Consider the following 9,788-nt stretch of genomic DNA (forward strand, 5'->3'; position numbering starts at 1 on the left):
TAAGGCAATCTAAAGCATCACTCTAGTATATGTCAAGCTGAATAGCAAAGACATCACAAGAGGACTTTAGTCTCCTAGCAATCAACAAAAATCTGGCCAAAAGTGTTTCCTTCCCAGTCTGAGAAACGTATCCAGTGAAAATAAAATATAGACTGCTCACTTACACATTGTAGGCTGCAAAATCATATCCCTGTAGCAGCATTTAAATAAATAAGAAAATAATGTCCTCAATCCCTGAAATAAATGTAATTCTCTCCCTGACACGGACATTCTTATTAGATTGGTGAGAGGAGAATAGGTCCTGGTAATTGCAAAATGAAAAAAAAAAAAAAAAGAAAAAAGAAAAGGAAAACAACAATGAACGATTTTAAAACCTCTATGACTTTGGCATGTCAGATTGAAAACTGTTGCAGTGCAAAACCAATGTGGTAAAAAGACAGCCATAGAGAAAAAAGTAGGTTACTGGTTATCAGAGGCTGGGAAATAAAAAGAACTGTTTAGTAGGTATGGAGTTTCCTGCTGGGCAATAGAAACATTTAGGAACTAAAGATAGATGATGATTGTACAACATCATAAACATATTAAATTCCATTGAATTGTATACTCAAATGTAATTTTTCATTATGTGAAACTTACCTTGATAAATCAAGGGGAGAACAATTGCAAATAAAACTAACGAATTATGTTTCAGAATAAAAAGTTATTTATATGCATATCTCTTCAAAACCTTTTTCAGTCATATCAGAAAAATAAATAATGATTTTATTTGGTATGTCTGTAAATATCTGACAAACCTTAACAACAAAAGAGATTTTAAATGAAGGTGATTTACTTGTAAGGAGATCCCAAAGAATAGGAGATGTAAATAAATAATAATAACAATAAAAATAATAACAACAAGAAAATGTAAGAAAAGTAAGTATGTACGTTTGTCTAAGCAGTAAAATTTTTATTTGGCTCCAAGAACATAATCTCTATAAAAACGATTTTGTAAGGAATAATCTTTGTGTCCTGCAAATAATTGTTATCATTATTAAGCAGGATTTGAATTTATAATGTAATGTTAATATTGAATAAAATAACAATGCTGCATTAGCAGTAAGACTTTTTATATCTTTATGGTTGAAATTTGACATATTAAAATTTCAACTCTGGCATTGATAAGTGTTGAATGCGTGTAGAAGAAAGAAATAAAATATAGATATTTCTCATATCGTAGGAGGTAGTTCTCTCATACTGGAAAGAGGTGTCATTGTAAGAAGATTGTCTTGGTTTAATATCCTTTAGGTTTTGGGTTTTTTTTTTTTTTTTTTTTTTGGAAAACGTAGACTTTAAATAACTGCTTTTATCAACACTTTAAGCCATGCAGTTACAAAGTAGTTAGAAATTTCTGAAAGGTGTTATAGTTTAAAAAAAAAAAAAGCTGATTCTTGCACATGTATTATCTAGCACTTCATGGGAACACTACTGTTCAAAAGGCCATGGCAAAATAACTCCCAAATGAAACACTCAACCCAAGGTTGTTTTCAGCTCTCTGTTAGGGAAGCTGGGTGCAGAACGGAAAGCCTCTAAAAGGAGAGGATACAAAGTCAGGTGAGTAGGGGTCATTGGCAATGCTCAGAGCCTGCCAGACTCCAAACAGGGAGCCAAAGTGTTTTTTTTTCTGGGACACTCTACTTGAATTATAGTTTAGTCACCATAGATCTTCAAAAGAGAACAATTAGTTAACATGATAAAAAGTTTCCTGCATTCTTTGGACTATGTGTCTTAATTATAGTAAGCAAATTCTGACTGTTTTAACGAAAATAGCCTCCAACATTTTGCATGTTATGAAGAAAACTTAATTATCCACAGGGCTTTTAATGTTTGCTGGACAACAATACATGAATGATAAGCTATAAATAATATTGTTTTATGATATAAAAATACTAGTTTTTTTCATTTATTATTTTTATAGGCATTCACTATTTGAGTCAAGGTTAGGCTTGTTAAGTGATTAAAGACAATTTTATTACAGCAGCGTGTACTTATTCTATTCTAAAATAATAAAATTCATAAACAGAAACAGCTTTTGTATTTGTTTGCAACCTGCAGAATTGAGTTATTCTGCTGATATAAAATACTAAGAACTCACTTGACGACCATGCCACCTTTTGAAAAGGCCACAAACCTACTTCTTAAATGTGTTACAGTTACAGCATGTCCCAGACTCATCCAGAGCAAAATAAGTAAGCAACTGACTGCTCTTGACTCTCCCTTCCCCAGCACTAGCACTGATTGTGTTGAGAAAAGCCACGGAGCAAGACTGCACAGCGAGATGGAGGAGGCTTTTTATTTGAAGGCAAAATACCAAAATGGCTCTCTGGTGTAGGTGACTTCTACTTTCACACTCAGCTTGTACATGATCCTCTAACCTTAACTTATTTCTCCTTAACGGGCTGATTTGGATTGATTGTTGAGAATGGTATCCATTATTAATGAGTCAGGAGAGAAAGGGATTTCTGTAGTTGCATGTAAACTTGTGATAAGTCTGCAGAAGTTACACGTGAAGAGGATAGTGAGGAAGTCAGCCATGATCCATCTATGTGAAGGTCACACCAGCTTCATTGTACACTTTGAAGACTTTCTCAATGGTATTGACATAAGCAGCTGTTCTCAGGTCCAATCCAAGGTTATACTTCCTGTCTGTGTACATGATTTGCCTCGCAAAACGCTCCATTGTGTACACCAAGCCAGAGTGCTTGATGTCTTTCTCAGATGCACCCGGTGTCCTGTCTTGGAACTCTGCCGTGGGTACAATGGGAATAGTTCCACCATGCTTTCCAAATTGTCTTTCTAAACTCTCTTGAACAGACTTAAGCAAGTGGTAGTTAGAATCCCTTTCATATTTGAAAGTCAAACGGCTACAGCTGACATGATTTAGATTCTTCAGCCACTCAAAGTAAGATACTGTCATTCCTCCAGCATTCAAGTAGAGATCTGGAATAACAATTATGTTTCCCTCCAGGAAGATCTTGTCAGCTTCTGGAGTTGTTGGCCCCTTGGCACCTTCAGCAATGATATTGCCTTTGACTCTGGGTTCATTGGATTTGGTCAACTGCTTCTCACTGGCAGCTGGGATCAGTATGTCACAGTTGGCTGCCAAGATGCTTCCTTCATAGGGCTTTGCCTTGGGGAAGCCCAGAATGGACCCACGTTGCAATTTGAAGTCTTCCACTTCCTTTGGGTAAATACCACCTGGATTCCATATACTCCCTTCAGACTCACCAACATCAATACATTTAGCACCAAACCGATGTAAATATCTCATAGAGTTTAGGCCCAGATTACCAAATCCCTGAACGACAAATGTTTTATCTCCAAACCCTGGTGTCATTCCTAAAATGCTCATGTAAGAAGCTTCATTGATGATGTTTTCAATCCCATGAAAGACACCATGGCCAGTAGCAGAGATGCGTCCATGGATTACCCCTTGGCTGATGGGTTTACCAGTAACATGAGCTTGTGTATTAATGTCATAGTGTTCTATGGTACTGGCATAGGCATCAGTGATCCAGGACATCTCCCTCTCACCTGTGCTCAGGTCTGGAGCAGGCACATCAATGCCACGACCAATAAAGTCCTTCTTTGCCAGCTCCATGGTGAAGCTCCCTGTGATCTTTTCCAATTCATTACTAGTATAGTTCTTGGGATTGATCTTAATACCAACTTTAGCACCCCCAAATGGCACATCAACCACCGCACACTTGTGTGTCATCAGAGAAGCCAAAGCTTTTACTTCATCTACACTCACATCAGTGCTGTAATGGACACTTCCCTTGCACGGCATGCGGTGCTGGCTGTGCTGGGCCGGGTAACCTTAGATGACCTCCCAGGAGCCGTGTCTTGCCCGATGCGGAAGGAGAGACTCAGCACATGGTTGCAGGGCTTGATTATCCACAGGATGCCGCACAGCCTGTTCTCCTTCTGCTTCTCGCTCTCCCAGGTCCTCAGGTCCTCCACCAGGTTGTCCTCCACGATGCTGGCGCCGCAATTGAAGAAGCCCTCCACCATCTTGAAGAAGTTGTGGTCGTCCTAGAGGTCGGCCACCGCCTCGCTTTAGTGGCTCCAGGCGGCCAATGCGAGCCCCGACTGCGGGGTTGGGGTGGACTGTCCCCGGGTCTGGCCCAGCAACGCAGCAGAGTGGGCAGCCGCTGAGTCCAGGGCAGCGGGGCCGGCCCGGGACAGCAGCAGGGCTTCACCCCAGGTTTTGCAGTTTTTTGTTCTTGCTTAATTCAGATATTTTTCTACTAATATTATGTAACAAAAATGTTCACATCAGTAAATTCTTTGTGAAGATAAAACCCGTCTCCTACCAGATGCATATGGTTCCTGAATTTTGACCGTTTTTTTAAATTAAAAAAAGTGCAAAATTAAAATATATATATTTTTTAATTTTTTACTTTTCTGGAGAATTTTCATGTTGCTCTATCTGAAGGGAGTATATGCTTCTTTTGTGATGGGAGGGGTTGAATGATTACTGACAGTAGCAAAAGATGGGACATGAGTGTGGAGAAAAGAGATCGTTAATGGGAGAATAAGAAGACAAAATCACATTAAATATAGGAAAATCTAAGTCAAATTCTGGCTGAGCATTTTGGGTTGCTAAGATGGGTGACTGTGTAGGGAGGAAGAATGCCTTGTGTTTTCAGGGGGAGATGGCTCAGCTAAAGCTGTCTTCTGACTCCAAACAACAAGCCTACCTATAGTCATAAAAAGGCAAGAAAATAAGCATTTTTACATGAAAAAGATAAACGTAAAGTAGGCTGTATCCACTTAGCTACGTAAAAGAATCAGGTATCTGTCTGATCTCCTTAGGGGCAGCCTGTGATACGCATGTTCTTGTAGCTTCAGTCTCCCAGTTTGCTGGTTCTCCAGGAAAAGGCCAGCAGGCTCAGATAATTATTCAATTTCTTTAATTATTTTAATAATTTTTATAGACAGAATCCTGCTATATTGTTCAGGCCAGCCTCAATTTATTGGCCTGAAGTGATCCACCCACCATGGACTTATAGATTGCTAAGGTTACTGGTGTGAGCTACCATATCTTCCTGATTTGTAAAAACTTTCGTAGAGATTGTGTTTTGTTATTTTGCCAAACCAGGTTCAAAATTCTTAGCCTCAAGCGATCTTTATGCCTTGGCCTTCCAAATTATTGGAATTATTAATATGAGCAAGAAAACCTCAGCTAAAATATGTTATTATCTTTTTAATTATTACTTAATATTTTATTTAGTAAAGGTAAAGCTTCATACTTAATGATACACTGGAAAAAGGTGCAATACAAAGTTATTGGAGTAAGAACCAATTTTGAAATAATAAACACACACTTAGATTAGACAATTTTAAGTTTATGAAGAATTCTCTCACAATTACTGCAAAAATGTTTAATGTATTTAAAATTTGAAATAATATTTTTATGGTTAGGAAAATGTAAAGCAGTATAATAGACAACCAAACCAATTACAATTCCCTATGAGTAAAATCCAAAGACATATACCAGTCACTGGGAGGAACACAAATTAGTTTTTTAAAATGTAAAATACAGTGATAATGAGGAATATAGCAGCAATCTGTGTACTAATCATAGTAATTTATTTTGATTCAGGCAGAAAAATAATTCTGCTCTTTGAATAAAAAGTACCTATACAGTCAAAAACAGTTGTATTTTAAAGCTCTTTCTTAACATAATTCTTATTAGTTAACACTAGATTTTACTGATGATCTTACCACTTCACTAACCCACATTTTAAACTAATGCTTGAGTAAAAAATAATAACTGGTATAATAAATAAATGCTTTTCATATATCCATGCATTAATGTCCACTATTCTGAGGTAAATATATCTTAAATTTTTTAATTTAAAATAACTAAACCAGAAACGCAACACAGTCACATAAATTAAGCCTAATGATTCTATGAAAAAAGCAAAAAGAAGACTGAAGAAAAGTATTAAAAACATGTTGATGCCTTGTAAAGAATCGTAGAAGCCAAGCACACATTATTTTTATTACTAAGAAGCTAATCTAAAAGCTTAGCATGAGCAGGGTTTAAATAAACACCATTACAAGTAAGCAGTTCTTTCACAAACTGCAAATACTCAACTTTATTGCTTTCACTTAGGAATAAATGTCATTTTTTTTTTTTTTTTTACCATACACTTTTCTCAAAGGCAGGTGACATGATGATATGATATGGTCTTGCAAAAGTTAGCCATAATATATGTCTTATCATCTCATCTTCTTCATCAATCATGTCCATTTGTTTATTATTTCAAAACTATGTAAGCATTTTATCACCTCTTCTGCTGTCTATATGACATGCACTTCAGCGTGTGATCAAATACATTCATGTACTCTCCATCAAAACACTAATTTTTAAAATTTCTTTTTTTTATCATTACACTTAAAGTTCTAGATTACATGTGCACAATGTGCAGGTTTGTTACATGTGTATATATGTGCCATGTTGGTGTGCTGCACCCATTAACTCCTCATTTATATTAGGTATATCTCTTAATGTTATCCCTCCCTACTCCTCACTCCCCCCATCCCATGACAGGCCTCATTTTGTGATGTTCCCCATCCTGTGTCCAAGTGTTCTCATTGTTCAATTCCCACATATGAGTGAGAACATGTGGTGTTTGGTTTTCTGTCCTTGGCTATAGTTTGCTCATAATGATGGTTTCCAGCTTTATCCATGTCCCTACAAAGGACATGAACTCATCATTTTTTATGGCTGCATAAGTATTCCATGGTATATATGTGCCACATGTTCTTAATCCAGTCTATCATTGATGGACATTTGGGTTGGTTCCAAGACTTCACTACTGTGAATACTGCCACAATAAACATACGTGTGCATATGTCTTTATAGCAGCATGATTTATAATCCTTTGTGTATATACCCCATAATGGGATGGCTGGATCAAATGATATTTCCAGTTCTAGACCCTTGAGGAGTCACCACACTGTCTTCCACAATGGTTGAACTAGTTTACAGTCCCACCAACAGTGTAACAGTTTTTCTATTTCTCCACATCCACTCCAACAACTGTTGTTTCCTGACTTTTAATAATCACCATTCTAACTGGTGTGAGATGGTCTGTCATTGTGGTTTTGATTTGCATTTGTCTAATGGCCAGTGATAATGGGCATTTTTCCATGTGTCTTTTTGCTGCATAAATGTTTTCTTTTGAGAAGCATCTGTTTATATCCTTTGCCCACTTTTCGATGGGGTTGTTTGATTTTTTCTTGTAAATTTGTTTAATTTCTTTGTATATTCTGCATATTAGCCCTTTGTCAGATGAGGAGATTGCAAAAATTTTCTTCCATTCTATAGGTTGCCTGTTCACTCTGATGGTAATTTCTTTGTCTGTGCAGAAGCTCCTTAGTTTAATCAGAAGCCATTTGTCAATTTTGGCATTTGTTTCCACTGCTTTTGGTGTTTTAGACATGAAGTCCTTGTCCATGCTTATGTCTTGTATTGCCTAGGTTTTCTTCTAGGGTTTTTATGGTTTTAGGTCTAACATTTAAGTATTTTCAGAGAATACTTTAAACACCTCTACACCAAAGAACTAGAAAATCTAGAAGAAATGGATAAATTCCTGGACACATACACACTCCCAAAACTAAAGCAGGAAGAAGTTGAATTCCTGAATAGACCAATAACAGGCTCTGAAATTGAAGTAGCAGTTAATAGCCTATCAACCAAAAAAAGTCCAGGACCAGATGGATTCTTAGCCGAATTCTACCAGAGGCACAAAGAGGAGTTGGTACCATTCCTTCTGAAACTATTCCAATCAATAGAAAAAGAGAGAATCCTCCCCAACTCATTTTATGAAGCCAGCATCATCCTGATACCAAATCCTAGCAGAGACATATATACAAAAAAGAGAATTTCAGACCAATATCCCTGATGAATAGCGATGCAAAAATCCTGAATAAAATACTGGCAAACCGAATCCAGCAGCATATCAAAAACCTACCCATCATGATCAAGTGGGCTTCATCCCTGGGATGCAAAGCTGGTTCAATATGCACAAATCAATAAATGCAAACCATCATATAAACAGAACCAAAGACAAAAACCACATGGTTATCTCAATAGATGCAGAAAAGGCCTTCGATAAAATTTCTCTATCATCATCCATTTTAAATCCTGTTAAATCTTCATCATCAAATTTATACCAGGAATCTCAGTTATCATCCTACCATTTTTTGAATAATATAAGAACAATAATGCCTACTGCTTGCTTGACCACAGTATACAGGCACACTTAAAAGTCTGCATTTTGTGATCTTTGTAGTTTTATTTTCAGGTTACTCTTTCTGTTAAATCAACTGATTTTCTGATTTGACAGTATTCTCTTCCAGCTTTGCAATGTCTGCTTCTATGTAAGGTCCCATATCCAACTCCCAAGGAAATTCAAAATAATCACTGAATGTAAATGCACCTTTTTATTCATACTCAAATCATTTCTATTGGCCAAAAAAAAGAAAAAAAATTATTTAAATAGCAAGTGCTTAATTATGTTAACATACCATAAACAGAGAACATGTAAAATGTTCACATTCCCTGAGCAAACATTAAAACAATTTAATAATAATTTTAAGGTTTATAACCTTTTAAATTTATTTATAAAAAGATAAGTAAATAATAATTAACATCATTAGGGTGATTATGCCATCACAAACTTAAGCAATATTTTCTTACCAAAGCTTAAAATATTTACATATAGCAATCCTTTGATTTATAGGGGATTGGCTCCAGGAGCCTCTTAAATACTATAATTTGTGTCTGCTCAAGCTCTGATTTACAATGATGGAGTATGTAAATATAATTCTTACCTCTCCTCCTGTGTAGTTTACTTTTCCCCTACATAAATATTTAATAAAATATAAATGCTCTGTAAGCAGATAATATACTCCAACGGCTTTAAATTTGTTATATTTTATGGTCGTATTGATTTGTTTTTGTTTTCAAACATCTTAATATACGTTTGCAGAAATCTGTTTGCAGAATCTGTGTATGTTAAAGTCTCTTATTTGTTGCAAATCAGAAAACATTACTGACACAGACACTGATGGCTATGTGCTCTGAGATAAATAACTTATGAGGAATAAGATAGTTTGTTCCCCTAGAATTCAGTGTCCTCTTGTGAGTATAATGTATTTTTACAGATTTCATGATATAATTTATGTGATGTATTTGGAATTATTACCACACAACAAATATGGCTGTTAAACTAGTTGTGGAAGGAATGAGAACATACACAGGAGCTCCAAAGGTCATAATTTCCTTGTAGCTACAGGGAAAAATAATGTTATTTTACACATATCTATCATGTTTCTATATGTTTTTCTCTACACCTGAGGTTATTGATACAAAAATAAACAATATCCAGTATATGCCCTGATGAAGTTCATCGCATAGAAAAATTAGCTAGGCAGACATGCACGCCGCAGTGAAGTGCTAAGAAAACATAAAGCATAAGCAACCAAGAGCAAAGATGGAGACTTTATTAGAATTTTATATTCTGTGTGCCTCATTCACTTTTTGTCAGTATAATTAACCATCACTATCTGTTTTAAATTCAAAACCCTAGGGGTAAAACCAACTACAATACCAGGACTTGAATTTTACTTTTTTGTTGTTGCTGTTTGTTAGTGGCTGTTAATCAAGTGTTAGTGAACATCCCATATGGAGATTCTAATAAAAGAAACACTGCCAAGGTTGCAATGACTGC

General features: G+C 36.0%; 1 pseudogene; it reads right to left on the minus strand.

Annotated features, from left to right (window-relative positions):
• Positions 1-2,458: 2,458 nt before the first annotated feature.
• LOC129025863 (glutamate dehydrogenase 1, mitochondrial-like) lies at positions 2,459-4,068 on the minus strand (annotated as a pseudogene).
• Between the last annotated feature and the right edge of the window lie 5,720 nt (positions 4,069-9,788).

The sequence above is a fragment of the Pongo pygmaeus genome, chromosome Y, assembly GCF_028885625.2.
Source record: "Pongo pygmaeus isolate AG05252 chromosome Y, NHGRI_mPonPyg2-v2.0_pri, whole genome shotgun sequence".
NCBI lineage: Eukaryota > Metazoa > Chordata > Mammalia > Primates > Hominidae > Pongo > Pongo pygmaeus.